Source organism: Dama dama, chromosome 11, assembly GCF_033118175.1.
Source record: "Dama dama isolate Ldn47 chromosome 11, ASM3311817v1, whole genome shotgun sequence".
Taxonomy (NCBI): domain Eukaryota; kingdom Metazoa; phylum Chordata; class Mammalia; order Artiodactyla; family Cervidae; genus Dama; species Dama dama.
Window position 1 is genome coordinate 74,785,667 of NC_083691.1, and position 19,800 is coordinate 74,805,466.

The following is a 19,800-nucleotide window of genomic DNA, read 5'->3' on the forward strand; positions in this document are numbered from 1 at the left end:
AGTTGCCTGGAATTACTAGGTTTGTTCTATAATCACAATGGCATTAAATGAAAGCACAGTAACAAAATAGCTTAAAAATTCCAAATATTGGGAAATTATTTGACAAAACTCTTTGAAACAACCCATGGGTCAAAGAAAAATTATAAGAGAAATTAGGAACTATTTTGAATGTAATGGTAATGAAAATTTATAGCTTTAAATGTTGATCATTTTTCAAAAAATTAAAAATCAATGATTTAAGTTTTCACTTTAAAAGCTAGAAAATGTCAAGCAAATTAAAATCAAAGTATAGAGGAAGTAAGGAATTAGTAAAAGATAAAAAAACTTAAATCATGAAATAGAAAACAGATAAATCACAGAGCAAATCAACAAAACCAAAAGTTGATTATTAGAAAGGACTGATAACCCCTAGCTAGAGTGATCAGGAGGGAAAAGAAGACAATAAATCCAATAACCAGGAATGAAAGATGGAACACCAGTACATATCTTACATTAAAAGAAAATACGGTTTCATAAAATGTGTAATTTATTTTTCAAGCTGATAAATTCGACAAGTTAGATGAAGCAAATTCCTCAAAAGACACAAATGACCAAAACAGACACCAAAAGAAATAGAAAATCTGAAGAGTCTTAGAGCTATCTCTTTAAAAATCAAATCCTTAATTAAGAACCTTTCTACAAAGAAAACTCCCAGGTCCAGATGGCTGCACTGGTGAGGTCTATCAAACACTTAAGGAAGAACATCAATTGTACCCAAACTCTTCCCCAAAAAAGGAAGAGGGAACACTGCTGGTAGGAGTGTAAATTGGGAAACCCACCTTGGAAATTGTTCTGTGTTTCTCATGTTAAACACACCTATCCCATACATCTAGCAATTCCACTTCTAGGTATTCACCCCAAAATAAGGAATACACATGTCACAGAAAGCCTGTATGGGTATGTTCAAAGCAGCTTTCCTCATAGCAGTTTAAAACTGCAGCAACCCTTTCTTCCACAATAAAAAACCACAGTATATCCACACAGTGAAACACTAGTCAGCTAACTGACATGTTACATGTATCAGGATGAATCTATATTTCAAACAAGAGCTTTATATAATTTTTATGCCCAGTAAAGTTTGAGAACTACCAGTATAAAAGTACATAATACAAAAACAAAAAGAAAATATAAGGAATTTGGATGGTATATAAATTAATCACTGCCACATACATCATAATTACATCATAACCTATATATAACAATTGTCATCTTCCATAATTGCTTAATTGCTATTTAAATCATGTTATAATACCCCTCTGTTCACATTCAACTTTCTACTTATGTACTTTAAGAAGTACTAACTCCAAATTTTAGTTTTCAGTCATTTAACACCAATTTCTCATGAACCACATCCCAAACTGTGCATTTTATATAAAGAATCCTGTTCACCAGTTCCTTTGCTTTTCTTAAAGTTCTTCCTTCTTGGTACATACTGTTTTCCCTAGCTCTTTAATAGTGTTATTCTTACTTTTCACTGCACAGCCCTGTCTTGCTACCTCCTTTAAAACTGAACCAAAAACTCATCTTTTCCACTAAGTACTGAACCACCTCAGATTCTTTCCAAATTCCCTCGGCACTTGAAGACCTAGCTCCTAATAGATGTATTTATTTTACTGAATTTGGACATCTCTTCTTAATGACTCACCAACTCCATCCCCTGGATTAGAGAGTAGAACCTTGGGGGAGAACTGAAAAGATTATAGTCCTCTTCAAGGCTCTTTCTCTTGTGATGTTTTTACTTTTCCCTCTTAAGAGTGCCATTCTACTGCCAGAGCCTTGAGCTCCATAGGGCTGGAAAAGTAGGAAAGAGAGGTAAAGAGATGGTTAATTAGAGCTGCTCTGGGAGAGATTTTAAAGGTAAAAAAAGCCTTCAGGCTTCAGTATCTGTTCAGACAACCCTGCCAGCTCAAGGAAGCAAACAGGATTCCAAAAAGAGACTAAAGTGAAGAATAAGGAAGTGCATTTGTCTACGAATTCCCTGTTATGCTGGATGGCCAGACAGGATGTGGTACACTATTTCAAGGACACTAAAATATTTCTGGCTTGCTGGCAGTAAATATTTCTATGTATTCTTTGTAAGGCTACGTGGTGGGTGTTTGACTAGAGGTGGGCAAAATTTCAAACAAATATTTTAAAATGTCTACATTCTTGAGTTTAGTGTTAACACTGGCAGTTACTTTTCGTTTTGCATGCATTATTTTTTAGGAATTATGGTCATTACTTTCAAAACTTTCAACTACAAACTTTATACCTTCCAAATCATATCTATAAACCTGACCATGCCCCTGAGCTAGACCCATTATTTCCAACTGATCACTTATTATCTATCTAAAAAGCATAACTACTTATCTGAAAGCAAACTCAGGGTTTCCCTTTTCTCACTTGCACATATTATTCTACCGCCAAGTCAGGAACCTTAGACTCATCTTCAACTTCCTTAAACTCCAAACACAAACCAAGTCTGGAGGAGTTAAAACTCCTATGTATCACTGAAATCAGTGCTCTCGTTTCTATCCCTACTACAAATTCCTTAATTCAGACCATCATAATCTCATTCTTGAACGAGAATTATAGAGCCTTATATGGCATCTTTGACTGTGGATTGCCTACCAGAGACCAGAGAAAATACCTCATTCACTCACTCTACTGTATGTACTGTTGTTGGTTGTTTAGTCGCTAAGTCGTGTCTGACTCTTGTGACCCCATAGACTGTAGCCTGCCAGGCTCAGGAGTGGGTTGACTTTTCCTTCTTCAGGGGATCTTCCCAACCCAGGATCAGGTCTGATCTTGCATTGCAGGTGGATTCTTTACCACTGAGCCACCAGGGCAGCATTACTGGTGAATAAATGTCTCCATTACCTGCTCCTCTAGGCTGCTCTCTTTATCACACCTGTAACTGTTTTTAAAAGACCAAACTATTTTTTAATCACTTCCTCATCTATAAAAGAAAATAAAAACCCTACCTTGTACTATTGCATTTTGTTCCCATTCTACCTTGGTTCTAGTCTAATTCCCTAATTTTCTTTTGCACTTATTTTGACAGATCAAATTTCACCCTTTTCCTTAAACACACTATGCCCTTTTATTTTTAATAATCTAGAATAAACAGTAACTCAGTCCAGCTTATTTTATTTTTATGAGCACCCTTATACAACTTAAAACCATTAGCTAAACCTATACAGAAGTGGAGAAACAGACAACACAGTCAACTCTCAATGAGCCTATTTTCATAGCCTTGTTAACACGGTCCATGCAGACTACCTGCTGGGCTACCTCCTTGTCGTAAGTCACGATTACAAAGTCCTCAGTACAGATGTATGGCTCTCCTTTTGATCAACTGGCCCAGAGAACTACAGCTCAATCTTCTTCACATTCATCCACCTCCTTTCTCTCATCTTGAACATCTTCCTTCAACGCGTCTGCTGTTTCTCCTCTTGTACTTTTCTCTTCCTACTTAAAGTTTTCACAGCATCCTCTTTGTCCACCCTTCTCAAGAGAATCAGTATTCCTCTATCACTCTTACTGAAAGAACACTTAAAAATTTACAAAGTACTTTCACATTTACTTACTCACCTGGTTCTTAGAACCTCTTTTTTCGAGGGTGCCAAAATCAATAAATACAAAATACCTGTAACAGTTTATACACGATAGATGTCATCCTTGTAAGTGAAATATAAAATGTTTTCTTACATTTTAACTCACATTTAAAGAAACTACAATTTCTCTCTTCACCTTCTCAACTCTTAAAACACAGTTCAAGCCTTCTCCTACTTCCACAACAAGAAAATTAATGCCTGTTTCAATGTTATCCAAATGTTTTCACACCCCTCTTTCAGACCACTAGGAGAACCCAGGTCTCTGGACTCCTACTCTGGTGTCTTTTCCACCCCAAAACTATTTTTTGTTAATGTTTCCCTTAGTAATGCCCAATAATAATCCAGCATGTTATAAAGTCAACAGGAGAAACATTTTATGGGCAGCCAGCACTGAGAGTAAGACTATACACTAAAACATTCTTATTGTTGTTGTTTAGTTGCTAAGTCATGCCCAACTCTTTGCGACTTCATGGACTGTAGCCTGCCAGGCTCCTCTGTCCATGGGATTTCCCAGGCAAGAATACTGGAGTGGGTTGCCATTTCCTTCTCCAGGGGATCTTTCCAACCCAGGGATTGAACCCCCGTCTCCTGCTTGGCAGGCGGATTCTTTACTACTGAGCCGCCTAGGAAACCCCAAACATCCCTAGTTTTCCTTAAAAATCAATAATTTAAGGAATGTCTTTAAGTTCTCTCAAAATATCTAGACACTGTCTCTTCTGGTAATGACATCCAAAGCTGCCACAGCAAAGGAGTACAACCGTAGTCCATAAACCCTAAATGATGACAAGTTTGAAGAGTTGCCCCCTAACATATCAGGAAATGTTTAGGGTTAACAATAAAACAAAAACCAGGGCCTCAGTCCCAAGTCTACCACATACTGGCCAACTTGGGAAAGTTACCTAACTTTTCCGAATCAAATTTCCTCTTTGATAAAACTGAATGCCACCTACATTTCGAAACTGTTAAAACAGAATTAAATCAAAGCACAATGGCAAATCTTTTGGCCTGGAACATAATAGTAAAAATGGTAACCCCTTGTGTAATTATTTTCATGTACAACAACATTCTTGTTTTCAGAACCTGGCCCCACAACACTCAACATGTTCCTCCTTGGACTTTGTGGCCAAGCAGTAACTATAATAAACGCCTTCAAGGAAGTTATCGCCATGACTTCTGGATCCCCTTCCTGGGTCACAGCTCAGGCTATAAATATAATTTGGACTATCTTCTCCTAAATGCATTATCTTGTTCTCTGACACACAAAAACTCATCGAAGGATGTTCCGGTAGCTTCTTCTTGTTGGCTTGGCTTTTAACTGCTTGGAACGACACACAGAGTCAGCTGCAAATCTGGCAACTTTCAATGCCAGTATGTCTTTAAACCATTTATAAAAATGTTAAATAAAATTAGTCCCAGCACTGATCATCTGAAGAGTAATAAGGATGGCCTACTTCTCATGTTAATAACCAAGGTCAAAGACTAAACAAATAATTAGATAAATTAGTTCCCCTTTGACTACATGCATATTTTAACTCTTAAAGTACTTGGACTTCTCCCAACAGGTTATATTTAATGTTTACTAAGTTTATCCTTTAGCAGTTTTTCTGATACAAAGATACACCTAATACATAGAACCTAGGATCAATGCTAGGGCTAAACTCCTACCAAAGCCCAGTTTTCTTCAACATTCTCTAACCAACCTCTAATTTTTAACTTTCTTCCTGACTACCTGCCGCATATGCAGGCCTGAAGTTCAGTTCCCAAATCATTTTCGTTCCATCATTCTATCTTTCATGTTCCATTTTAAGCCTGTGTATTTATATATATAATTTAAATAAGCTTCTATCCTTTTCAATTGCTTGAAATACTGCATATGAATACTTGATTACCACCTCTAACTGAAGACTGTGGCTCAGAATAGAAAGACTGGATATTATTCCTGTATGCATGCATGCATGCTTAGTCGCTCAGTCATGTTGAGTTCTTTGTGACTCCATGGACTGTAGCTCCACCATGGACTGTAGCTCCTCTGTCCAAGGAATTCTCCAGGCTAGAATACTAGAATGGGCAGCCATTCCCTTCTCCAGGGGATCTTCCCGACCCAGGGATCAAACTCCACCTCCCCAGTCTCCTGCATTGCAGGAAGATTCTTTACCATCTGAGCCACAAGGGAAGCTTGTAGTTTTCCAATAAAATAAGGAAGTTATTATTTGAAGACAATCCCAGAGCAGATAAATTCATTTCAAAAATAACTTTCAAAATTATTTTCAACACTGCTGCTTCTTATTAGCTTTAATAAAGATACAGTAACTGTATGACATCTCACCAAAGGGAAGGTAAACTTAATTTTGATGTGAACCAGCTTATAAGTAAAATGCTTATATACTATTAGTGAACTTGCAGACATATATTCTCCCTATATGTATTTAGCAATCCTATCACTATGGTTTCCCTCAAGGTATTCCTCAGAATTTGTCACCTGCATGGAGAGTTGCTGTTATTTAGCCGCTAAGTCATGTCCAACTCACTGTGACCCCATGGACTGTAGACCACCAGGCTCCTCTGTCTATGGGGTTTTTAAGGCAAGAATACTGGAGTGGGTTGCCATTTCCTTCTCCAGGGGACCTCCCTGACCCAGAAATCAAACCCATGTTTCTTGCACTGCAGGCGGATTCTTTACCACCGAGCCACCAGGGAAGACCAGGTGGAGAGTAAAGACAGGTAACTAACTCTCAGTTAAACTACTCAGATGCAAACTTACCCAACACCAACAGTCCAACTCAGCCAATTACCCTTCAAGATTACTTCTGCTCTAACCAGATACAAAACCCCTCCCCCCCCTTTAAAAGTAGGATAGCTGGATAACTCAGATGAAAAATTCATTAAGTTGAGCAAGGCAAATGATTTATATTTTCCCTGTCATTCTCTAACATCTACACTGAGGCTAAGAAAAGTAGTTTGCATGGTCTGTATCTACTCAGTCCATATCCATGAATTTTCAGTATGACTAACAGGCAATTCACAACACCATGATTATTTTCAAGTACATGAAGAAAATCAACTTAATGAAAAATTGAGTAACGGTTTGTTTCTTTATTATAGCATGGTATTTATGATATCTTTGGAAACCATATTTAACTAAATATTTTATTCACATAATTAGATTATATAGTAGACGTGAAGAAAGGATCTGTATGTCTAAGTTCTACGAAATTCCTAAAAGTATGTCATGAGGCCAAAAATGACCAACAAATTGTTAGTAATTTCATAATTTTTTTTTCATAATTTTTATTATAACAATTTATCAAAAGAGGACTAGGGGTTGGTCACTCTCAAGCAGTAAAATTCTGTACCAATGAAAGAAAAAAAAAATTACTCTGGAAACTTTTGGTGACTCTGTGTAACTCTTAGCCCTGCTGGTCAGCATTACTTCAGAGTAAAGGGATGACCTGTGTGTTTATCATCTAAAGTACCACCAAAAGAATGCCTACCTGAGATCTAGAACAAAATAGTCAAAATCAAGTACTGGCATAACAAAAATGCTTTTGAACTACAACTTATTTTTTGTTTTAATCTCAAACATGTAAAATAGGCTCAATTCAGTGAAATTCTAAAAATAAGGGCAACTTTTAAATATTATGTGATATAAGTTAAAAAATAATTGAAGTTAATGTAAAAAAAACAAAAGGTATTAAAAAAAAGTAAGCTCCTGTGTGACTGCTTCCCTGGTGGCTCAGTGTTAAAGAACGTGCTGCCAATGCAGGAGACACGGATTCGATTCCTGGGTGGGGATGATCCCGTGGAAAAGGAAATGGCAACCCATCCAAGTATTCTTGCCTGGGAAATCCCATGGATGGAGGAGCCTGGCAGACTACTTGTCCATAGGGTCTCAAAGAGTCAGACACGACTTAAGAGACTAAACAACAACAATAAATGGAAGACAAGCTGCTATAACATCAACTGAAGAACCTGATGAGGATGAACTCCAAAATGTCCAGGAGAAAAAATCCACCACTGTCACCATGAAGCACATTTGCTAAACCACATGTTCTTGAGACTAGTAAGATCTGGGCTACAGCAAATCAAAAAGAATAAAATGTTATAAAATTAGAGCTAAACAAATTTTATCACTAAAACCTAACAGTTTAATGAATGAAGTCATCAAAATATTCACTTAATAGAAAACAATGTTCGATGATTTTCTCATGGTTCCATTGGGAGAAGGGGGTTGCAAATAGTAATAGACCTTACAGAGACCTGGTTTCCTCATCTAAGTTGAACAAGGAGGCCTGCAGAACTCACTGTATTTTCAACAGAATATCTGCAAATCAATTGTTAACATTTTAATTCTAGAATAACAAAACTTCTACAAGGGTCTCCCAATGACATTCAGAACAGCCACACTCACTCTAACTTGATATATATATCTCTAACTCAAGTTCCAAGGTGAGCAGAGTAAGACTAAAAATAAGTAAATAAATAAAGGAGGGCATCATTTGCTCTAAGTGTCCCTTAAAGCAGACTGTTATTTGATCATGTATTTATCTAGGAAATTTGTGTAGCCACAAAGTGACTTCATTAATAGCGAGTAAACAATTGGACATATAACTGCTTGTATGTACCTAATGAACATGACAAATGATACCTAATATTTGTTGTACCCTTACCCTGTATTTTTAATCCTCACCAATACCCATGAGGGGGTATATTTACTAACCTCACTTTACATGTGAGGAAACTTAGGTACACAGTGGTTAACATAATTTGCCAGGGATCATGATGTTATTATACAAATCCAGCCTTTACTACAACTATGATCAAAATCATGTTTTTATAATTATGCAATTCTACTACTGTTCTTTTTAAAGGTACTAAAATCCATTTTAACAAAACCCCCACACTTAATTAAAATAATAATTTTTGTATAATTTATTTTGAAAATATCTGAGCCTATTGAACTGAAAATTTTTTAGGCAATTAAGTTTTAGCACAAAAATCATAGAACACTAGTTCACCTAATATTTCAATCTAGATGACAATGAGAGGGAAATGTCAGCACTTGCACTAACAAGGCTGCAGACTGTTGTAAAATTTTCAATAAAAGCTCATCTTATTGTCTATCATTTCATGTATAATGGTAGTCAACCCAAGTTTTGCCATCCTTAGAAGGGAACATCACCCATAATCCTAAAACCACTTATGGTGGGCACTAGAATGCTTTAGAAATAAACAATGTGAACATGATAAAGTAGAAAAACCCTGCACTAGAGTCCAGAGACCTGCCCACCAATTCTGGCTCATCACTAGCTAGCATTTTAGACCCTTCCACTGGTCTGGGTCTCAGTTCCTGATCTGCAAAATAATTATATCCAAATTCTACTCTTCCAGCTCTAAAAGAAATGTGACTCATACACATAAATCTTTTTTCCAAGCTTCCTATTCTCACTCTCTTTAGTTATTACCATTACTTTGCAGGTACTAAGCATTATTTTTCCTTATTTTTACAATGGGAGAATAGCCCATTCTAAACAAAGCTAAGAGGAGAAAGCCTTTCTGACCACTGGTTTGCCATAAATGAATCGGAAGGTGAATAATGTAGAAGCTATTATAATGTTAAAAGGTGTTAGGTTTCAATATTTTAGGCTACTGTTTTGTGTGCCAGTACATTCTCCCTAAGGACAAATAGTAAAATTCAAGGACAATAGAGAGAAAAAATTTTAATTTTCTATTATTTATTCAATAACTAAGAAGGGGCCAAGTGAATATACTAACAACCTTTTGCAGAAATGTTTTCTCTGACGGATGAATTACATTTTACATCAAAGTGAAAATACGATCTACAAAATTTTCTCTTATGCTTAAATACACCCTTAAAAAAAAAAAAGCTTTTATTTTACAAATTGTGATGAATCAGTAAGATATATGATTGTGAAAAGATTAAAAATCTAGCTGTGAAATTCTTAGCTTCATCTTCTAAACGACATGAAGAACCTCCGTGGGCTGCCACAGAGGTGGATTCTGTGGACTAACCCTGGTATGCATTTTCTATGCTCTTAACTCATTCTCAAGAGTGTTATGCAAAATACAAGATTATTGAAGTTAAACTAAGCTTCAGGCATTAAAATTCCCAACTGTTAGAAAAATGAACCTGATTTTCGTATTGCTTTCTAGAGCTGCTAGCCTACCAAACATCTTCCCAGCTCAACAAAGTTAAATTATTTTAAACTTCTATAAAATTTGTGGTTCAATTTTATATGACCTTGTAGAGAAACAATTAATAACAAGGGAAAGAAAGTCCGTGAATTACTTATTAATCTTATAGAATAAAAATCATTAGTAAACTGTAATAATAGCACACACCAGTCTAAATGTTAAATTGGAAGGAAGTAAACTACTGCTATGGATGGAGAGACCTGAAGGTGAGATCTTCAGCAGATGGAGAAGCTGCTACAAGAGGTGCAGTTTGTGAATTTCAAGGTGCAGTTTGAGAATTTCCAGTAAAAATAATAACCGGTAAAACACCATCGAACGCATACATACATTTTAGAAGGTAGCTGCCAAGGTCCACCTTTTGGTTGGAATGCCGAAAGAAAATGTCAAAAATCACCTCGCGACTCCAATCCTCCAGCCTCTCAAAGTTGAGAACCAAGATGAGCGCTTAAACTGTTTCTGAGCATCCTTCTTTAAATACAACGCCCTCTCCAGAAAGTCACTTCGCCTCAGCTACTTGAATCCCCAAATCCCAGTACCAAAGAATCTTAGGACCCCAAGTAGTTGCAGAAGGTCTTCCAGAGCCCGCCTGAGCATCCCTTTCCACCTCGGGTTAAACTCCGGAGGTGCTCCAGCCACTTCCCCCATCCAAGTTTCCCAGTTCCCTCTCTCATCTCCCGGTGGACCTTCTCGTCGACCTTGAGGACCCCCGGATTGGAGCCTCAGAGCCCAGTATCTTGACGGGTGCCCTGTTCCAGGCAGCGCGCGCAAATGCCCCAGTCTCTGGTGACCCCCGAGATTGGCCACGACCCTGATCATGAACGCCCTCTGACTAGCCTGGAGAGATCCCTCTCCCCTTAGGCGCCCCACATTCCTCCAACCAGAAAAATAATTCAACGAAATGCATCGAAAGCCTACCAAGCGCAAGCTCCCACTATGCGCCGCACGGTCTGCACCGGGCTCGCGGCCCGGGTCCGCCGTCCCCCGCCCGTCGTCCTCTTCCCGGCCGGAGGGCCGGCGCTGCCTCCGCCCGGGATGTGGAGGCGCCGGCCGGAGACGGACTGCGCCCGGCGCGAGCACCTGGGGCCGGAGAGGCGGCATCTAACGGCGGCGCGGGGGCCGGGGAGCGCTCACCAACCAGGTCGGCCGCGGGGACACTCACCGGTCGGGGCGCGCGGGGCGGCCTCATCCAGGGGCACCTGCGGCCAGGCAGGACGGGCCCGGACGGCGCAGTCACCGAGAGCGAGTCCCCTGGCCAGCCCGCCGGTCCCGTCCGGCTCTCAGCGACTGCCCGAGTGAGCGCAGTCTCGCTTCCTCCGGACGGAGCCCGGGGACCCGAGCTCAGCCGGATGCCCCCTCCAGGCCCCCACCCCTCTCCCGGGCCGCCTCCCCCTCTTCACCCTTTACCCCTCCCCCCACCCCCCAACCCCCACCGGAATGGAAAATACCTCCCGGGGCGGGGGGCGGCGGCGGCACGCCTCTCTGAAGGGCAGCCTACCGTGACCAATAGCAGGCGGGGCTCTGAAGGGGCGGGATTCCTAGCGGCCAATCCGAAGGCGTGTAGGTGAAGGCCGAAGGAGGGAGGCTGGGAGCGAGAGTTGGGCGGCCCGGGAGTCAGGGAGGTCCGGCCGCTCGGGTACGCTCTGTGCGCGGCTGCCATTTTGGAGTCGGGCCGCTGCGACGGCGGCCGGGTCCGGCCCGGGGAAAGGAAGGAGCCAGTCAGATGGGCGATGTAAGGTCACGTGGGCTTGAGGGGCGGAGTAAAACGGTCCCAAGGGGCGGGGTCGGTGGCGGCGAGTCGCTGGGTCTGGGCAGGGTCACGTGGTCCAAGAAGGGGCAGCGGTGGGCTTGAGGGCGGAAGGTCAGCCTTGAAATGGTAGGAGGAGGAACGCTTTGTCCCTGGTTTCAACTCTGTTAGGGAAAAGGAAAGGAAAAATGTTGAATGGAGGCGTGAGTTTCTTGTCGAAAAATGTGAATGAGTCTCCCTAGTCCCTCCAGCAAGGAGCCTATTACTAAATTCCAAGATTCACGGGAACCTAGGCACTTAGGTTAATTCAAGTATTCCCATCCCTATTGCCAGCTGTCACAAACATGACTCAGATCGGATGGAGGGGTGTCTCCCACTTTTTGCTTGCAGTTTGAATGGAAGGGCCCCCGCCCTAGAAATGGCTAAAAGGATAAAAACATAGTTGAGGCAATCTGACTCCACCAGGACGGGCCATCTGAACTTACAGAAGCCTTGTCATTCACAAACTTACCGGCCACTTTTGTGTTAGACATACCCATGGTCGTATCACAACACCTCCAAACAAAACAAACTTGATTACGAGACCCTGTCTAGCTCTCAGTCGTATTTCAATTCGTGCTTCCAGTACAGACTAAATTATGTTCCTTACTAATCCACTGAAAGTGCCCCTCTCAAGGCCACCAGTGACATCCATATGATCGAGTTCAAGGGTCGCTTGTATAAGGTGATCTCTTTTGCGGTAGTTTCTAAGGTCTCCCCTCACTCCAGTTTCCCTGAGACCATAAACTCTCAGATTGTATTTCTTTTCAGTTAACCTTTCTAATTCAATCGTGTTGGCTTTTTAAGAGAATCCCAGGATCTAATCCTTAGTCCTCTCCTCAGTAGGTACAGAGTTATTCTGCTGCACACTAAGGTGGTCTAACCATTCTGATGACTGAGTGTACCTTTAATGAGGTTCCAATCTGCCTGTCTTAGTGCTTTTGGATATTTCCACTTACATCTAATCTTGACACATCCAAATCTGAACTGAAATACCCTAAGAAGTCCACAAAACCTGTTCCTCCCCGTCTGTTATCTTCTTTGATAACATCACCATTCATTCTCTTAACCAAACCAGAACCTGGGAGCAATCCTCCAGGCTACTCCCTCCTTGCTGTAACACTTCTGTACCTCTTTGAGCTTTGTCCTGTTGATTATCTTTTCTAATTGCTCTTTCCTCTCAATTTCAACAGCCATTGCCTCACCGGGCCGTTTATTCATTAGCCCAGTATTTACTAAGCATTATACAATGTGCCAGGCACTGTTTGAGGTGCTTAGGATATAGTGGTGAACAAAATTGACAAAGTTCCTGAATAGGGCGAAATAAAGCATATATGAGTAAAGTAGCAAATTAATAATTCAGGGGGTGATATATACTATAAAGATCTCCCACCAAAAAACAGAGAAACATGCAAGAACCTCCTGAAGTTGTTGCCCAGCTCTTCACCTCAGTCTCCCCCTCCATCCCTCCCCCCCCCCCCCCAGCCTCCCCACCCTGCTTAGTATCTTCTCATCCTTCCTTCTTGTTCTCCAAGAAAAGATGGCCCTGATTGTTTCATCCGGAGCGGTTTTACGTCCTTTCATCTGTGAGGACTTCCCTCTATCTTTTTGTTAGGGCTGCCTCAATACCAATCCCCCAGCTAGGAGATAAGCTACTTTGAGGGCAGGGGTCACACCTTATACATCTTTGGGCCTTCACAGTGTTTTGGCTCAGAATAGGTACTCACAAAATGCGTATTGAAATGACCTGGTGAAATCTCCTGACCCCTGAAGCAGGCTCCACAAAAGCATCTTGAGCCCAATCAGAATGGTAGGTCAGTAAGCTCATCTATTAGAGGGTAGAGGCTGGGATGCCTCCTGGCAGGGGGCAGAGTAATAAATGAATGAGATTACCTCTGTTGGTTGCTTCCAGGCCTGGGATTCCATGATGCTGTATCCCATGTGGGGCAGGAGTTGCATCATAAACACTACTTTACTTGACAGTGCCAAGTACACGTGGGCAATTTAAAAGTACTCTTTGTTTCTGATGAGGAGCTTCAAACCCAGAGCACTCTGGGTAAATTGCCAGGAGAGGCTCTGCAGGAGAAGGGTTGCAGTTGCCACTTGACTCTATTTCCAGGCCCTTGGGTGTTGCACCCCAACAGGGAGTGAGATGTTGCCAGTTCCGTCATAGTCATTGTAATTAAACCCAAGTTCTGGCAAAGGGCAGTGCATAATTATGAAGTACTATTATGGTTTTTATCATTATTAGGCACCCAGCTGCCCAGCCCAGAAAACCACAGTAGTAAAACACGGAGAAGCCAAGCTCCTCTCCCAGCTGGCATGAATCAATACCAGGTGTATTGGCACACAGTCCTGCAGCTCATCAAGATGAAACCTTCTGTCCCCTCTTCTTGGCAAGATAAAATTTTAAATTAATGAAAAGAGGAAATGTAAAGAAAGACCTTTGCCACCTCCTCTAAATGGAGTTCCATTTTCTCCATGTCCCCAGAATGATCTCTTCTCATCTACATATTTATTGTGTAAATCTTTTTCAACTTTATCCTTGACCTGCCAGCTTTCTAAGCATCATTCACCCGTGTCTCTGGAGGGTATATTAGAGTGGGAGTGCAGAATGCAGAAAAGAGTGCTTTTACTTTCAAGAAACTTATAATACAGACTAAATAATTCAGAAAGTATAGTCAGGCTTGACAAGGCATCTGCCTTTTATTGAGCGCCTACTCAATGCCATACTTGGCATTTTCACATATGCTAACTGACTTGATCCACACCACCCTGCAAGGTGCCTCTTATAATCCTTATTTTCTTCAAGGTCTCAAAGACAGTGACAGAACTGCGATTCCAACATAAATGTACAAATTTGGTGACTGTATATTCATGGTAGATGTGTTCACACTGGGTGGTGAATACAGGTATCAGACTCCTCCTCCTCCTGTCAAATTAAACATGGTTTTTTGAACAAAGTAGATTTTAAGCTGAACATTGAAAGAACAATTCAGAAGTGATGCTGAGGGAATGGTGCCAAACAAGGAGGCCAAATTGGCCGTAAGCCTGAAATCAATCAATATGGAAAGATTTCTTGTTCAGTGGTGAGTCATATTGTATTCTTCAAGTACCTTTATTATCTCAGCTCTTCCAAATGGGGAAGTCAACCCAGGTGGTACAAGGGTGGGCTGAGGATGAAAGAGGGTGGTTTGGGGAGGGAATAAGTTTTTGAATGGAGGACTCCCAAATGGCCCATAAACTGGCACCTCAGGCACTGGCTTCTGGAACCAATGAAACCATGGCAGCTTTCCTTGCTGCCTATCAGTTGTTTTTAACTGATGTGTGTAGAACAGTTTCTTATTCTCTTCTTTCTTATAAAACAACAGTTTTAAAAAACAATTTAGCAGTATGTTATACAAGGCAGTTCACTTTTATTTTTAGCAGTTTTTTTTTTTTTTAAGGAATTCAAGATTATATAAAATGAACCCATTTAAAGTGCACCATTTGATTTGTTTTGAGACATGTATACCCTTGTAATCACTGTCATAATCATGAAATAGAACATTTACTTCATCCCCAAAAGTTCCCTTGTGCCCCTTTCACAGCAGAAATTTTAATACAACTTATATTTTGAATACTCCAAAATCTAGTCTCTAACTTCAACCTTGCTTTCAAATTCTAGACCCATATTTATAGCCATCTACTTGACAGAGCTGGGCTTCCAAGGTGACACTAGTGGTAAAAGAAACTACCTGCCAATGCAGGAGCCAGTGTGGATTCGATCCCTGGATTGGGAAACTACCCTAGAGGAGAGCTTGGCAACCCACTCCAATATTCTTTCCTGGAGAATCCCATAGACAGAGGAGGCCAGCAGGCTCCTCAAACCACATAGGACTAAAAGCTTTATCTTAGCTACAAGAAAACCACCATCTCGTCCAATTCCCTTTTCAAATCATTTTTCTGCATTCTTCAGTTCTGCTAAAGAAGTCGTCAGCCACTGAGTCATATAAGCAAGAAAATTTAAAAAAAAAAAATAATCTTCATTCTTCCCTCTCTTCAACCTCCCAAAAAAAGTGATTCTATTTCACACAAACATTTTGTAATCAGTCCTTTCCATTTCTAATATCATCATTCAGATACAGCTTGCTCACACGATCACTATAAAAAAAAACATCCTAACTAGATTCTTCATGATCGAATTCATCCACCAATCTGCCACTCTAATTCTCTTTTGAAAACCCAGAGCTGACTGTTGCAAACCTCTGCATTCAGAGACTGCCAAACTGCATACAAAGTAACACTGAAAATCTTTCACAGTATGGCCCCAACCTCCCCTCCTGGATTCCTCTGCTCCCTGCCACATAAAGCATGCTATACATTTTCATCTTTCTGTGCTTTGTATCAGATTTCTGTCTGAAATGTGCTTCTTCCTCCACCTGGAAACTCCTCCACCTTTCATAGCCCCACTTATATGACTTTCCTCAATAAAGCCTTCCTAGACCTCTCCAGATAAAAATAGTCATTCCATCTGTTACACTTGACCTCCCATAGCATGCTGCACATATATTTATCACACTGAACAGACATAGTGATGAATTAGAACAGGAGATCACTGTGGACGGTGACTGCAGCCATGAAATTAAAAGATGCTTGCTCCTTCAAAGGAAAGCTATGACAAACTTAGACATATTAAAAAGCAGAGACATCACTTGGCCAACAAAGGTCCATATAGTCAAAGCTGTGGTTTTTCTTGTATTTGTATACGGATGTGAGAGTTGGACCATAAAGAAAGCTAAGTGCCAAAGAATGAATGCTTTTGAATTGTAGTGCTGGATAAGACTCTTGAGAGTCTTTTGGACTGCAGGGAGATCAAACCAGTCAATCCTAAAGGAAATCAACCCTCAATATTCATTGGAAGGATTGATGTTGAAACTGAAGCTCCAATATTGTGGCCACCTGATGTGAATAGTTGATTCATTGGAAAAGACTCTGATGCTAGGAGAGATTGAAAGTAAAAGGAGAAGTGGGCAGCAGAGGATGAGATGGTTGGATGGCATCACCCACTCAATGAACATGAATTTATTTGAGCAAACTCTGGGAGATAGTGGAGGGCAGAGGAGTCTGGCATGCTGCAGTCCATGGCGTCACAAAGAGTTGGACATGACTTAGCAAGTGAACACTGAACAACAACAAAAGAAGAGGAGAGCTGAGTCAGAAGATCTGGGTCTAACTTAAAAATCTCATTCACCACTTGCTGCACCGTCTAGGGCAAGTCACATAGCCTCTCTGAATCTTGGTTATTTAACTACAAAACTGAGATAACACTTTTAATAATACCCCCGCAAAAGACTGTTCTGGTGATTAAATGAGCTAAGTGTAATTATAAATGTGAATGTATCTTGCACTATACAGATTATTAGAGACTATAACGACAAAGCTATATCTTCTGCTGGGCTTCCCTGGTAGCTCAGATGGTAAAGAATCCGCCTGCAATGTGGGAGACCTGGGTTCAGTCCCTGGGTTGGGAAGATCCCCTGAAGGAGGGCATGGCAACCCACTCCAGTATTCTTGCCTGGAGAATCCCATGGGCAGAGGAGCCTGGTGGACTACAGTCCATGGGGTAGCAAAGAGTTGGACACTACTGAGCAACTAAGATATTTAAAATGTCTTCTGCTAGATTTTGAGCTCCTTGAGTGCAAAATCAACATCTGGCCATCTTTATATTCCTTCTACTTAACTTAGTGCTCGAGCTGCCTGTCGCCTAGATTGGTTTATGACATGTTACTATTTCTTGTATTAATAGAACCATATTCTCTTCATTTATTCTCTTAGCCTACTTTGTACAATATAAAAGCAAATCATGACACTTAATTTCTTTTTTTGTTGTGTCCATCTCTTTGAGACCCCATGGACTGTAGCCTGTCAGGTTCCTCTGTCCATGGAATTTTCCAGGCAAGAATACTGGAGCGGGTGGCTACTTTCTACTCCAGGGGATCTTCCTGACCCAGGAATCAAATCCATGTCACCTGCATTGACAGGCAGATTCTTTACCACTAGCAACACCTGGAAAGCCCTTTATAATTGTTTATTGCCTTTGTAATTAAATAGTTTCATCAAAAGGTCTCTGAGGAAATAAACTATATAGTCTACCCCTGATTAATTTTAAAAGTCTTTATTTTTATTCAACAAAAACTTTTCAGAGCCACTGAATGATATTTAATCTACACAGTTAAAGGTTCTACAGAAAGAGCATGGGGAGTTGGTACTGACGAAACTGGAGTGGTCATAAAAAGCCTCTCTGAGAAAGTGGCCTTTGAGCATCAATAATGAGAAGGAGCTGCTGCTGCTGCTCTAAGTCGCTTCAGTCAGGTCTGACTCTGTGTGACCCCTTAGACGGCAGCCCACCAGACCCCACCGTCCCTGGGATTCTCCAGGCAAGAACACTGGAGTGGGCTGCCATTTCCTTCTCCAATGCATGAAAGTGAAAAGTGAAAGTGAAGTCACTCAGTCGTGTCCGACTCTTCACGACCCCATGGACTGCAGCCTACCAGGCTCCTCTGCCCATGGGATTTTCCAGGCAAGAGTACTGGAGTGGGTTGCCATTGCCTTCTCCGAATGAGAAGGAGACAGTCCTACAAAAAGGAGGAGGAATAGCCTTCCAGGCAGAGGGAAGAGCACAGACGATACTCTGAGACAGGGGAAGGCAAAGTCTCTGTGAGGAACTGAAGGTTAGCTGATACGGTGTGGAGGGAGGGAGGGGAAGTGGTAGGAGGTGAAGTCAAAGAAGCAGACAGAGCTTAGACTGGCAGAGTAGAGAGTTTAAATCATATTATAATCATAATAGAAACTACTGGAGGATTATAAGCAGGAGTATGGTATGATCTGATTGGTTTTTTAAAAAATAGCCCTAACTACATATGAAGAATGTGTTCCAGGGGAGTTGGGAGTGAGGATCCAAAGGCAGACTAGTTATTTCTGTCCAGAACAGAGATGGTAGTGCTGAAGATGGTGAAGGGTAGTAGTTTGGGGGTATGTTTGGCCGATAGAACTGATGAGTCTAACTGATGGATTTAATGATGGATTTAATGACAGCAAGTGAGGGAAAGATGCTAAAAGATGACTCTTAGGATTAGGAGCTAAGCAGGCAGATAGAAGTTCAGCTTACTGAATTTACACAGTGCCTATGGAGGTGCTGCGCTAGGCTCTGAGACTACAAAGCCCATTGAGTAAGAAACGTACTTGTCCTCAAACAACCCAGGCTAGTGGGGAGGGCTGCCTCTACCAATAGAATTACCCTGGTAATTTCTGTTGGTAACTTTTCTGTTGGTGGCATCTTCTGGGATCTTGGATTTTTTTTTTTTCTTGAGAGAAGAGAAAAGAAGGATATGGAAAAAGAACCACAAGGTTAAGATACTGGACAGAAGCAAGGTGCTCTGCTAACAGGAATGGGAGTCACTGTGGTCTGAGCTTCTGCTGTTTCCACCTACTCATACCTGACCAACAGAATACCTATGGTTGAGGATGAATTCAGATTTCTTTTTCTTTTTATTGTAAGTATAACTTTCATGAAATTACTGTATGACTCCTGAATGAGTTCTCTCAAGCTTTTTTCTTTCTGGTATTTATTTAATTTTTAATATTTGACCAGTTGATACGTTCAGATGTTTCAGAAATCAAAACAGGACTTCCCTGGTGGACCAGTGGTTGAGAATCCGCCTGCCGATGCAGGGGACATAGGTTTGATCCCTGTCTAGGAAGATTCCCACATGCCATGGAGCAACTAAGCCTGTGCACCACAACTGCTGAGCCCACACTGTAGAGCCTGTGCTCTGCAACAAGGGAAGCCACAGCAATGAGAAACCTGGGCACCACAACTAGAGAGTAGCCCCTAGAAGTTCCGTGCACAGCAACAAAGACCCATGCAGACAAAAATAAATACATAAATAAATAAATGTAAAAAAAAGATTTCCATCAGAAATTTTAAAAAAGATCAAAACAAAAGAAAAAGGTATATGGTGAAAATTCGCCCTCCCACCCTGCTTTTTCCACCCCTTCTTCATGCCCACCCACCCTCATAGGTAGAGATAGTTACTTATATTGGATTTTCCATGTGTCCTGATATTCATGCACATGTAAGCAGTTCTTCTTTTCTTCCCTGCTTACACAAAAGGTGGCATATTATAT

General features: G+C 41.0%; 1 protein-coding gene across 5 annotated transcripts in view; it reads right to left on the reverse strand.

Annotated features, from left to right (window-relative positions):
- Nucleotides 1-11,512, reverse strand: part of SOCS5 (suppressor of cytokine signaling 5) — a 66,060-nt gene extending 54,548 nt beyond the window's left edge. For 2 of the 5 annotated variants that reach the window (XM_061155474.1, XM_061155477.1), the window contains exon 1: nt 11,008-11,233. The gene's annotated coding sequence lies outside the window, so the exon portion shown is untranslated. Of the gene's footprint in view, nt 1-10,175; nt 10,496-11,007; nt 11,234-11,293 lie in introns of those variants that run through there. The other 3 variants (XM_061155475.1, XM_061155476.1, XM_061155478.1) reach the window with 3 other exon arrangements.
- Nucleotides 11,513-19,800: the final 8,288 nt, after the last annotated feature.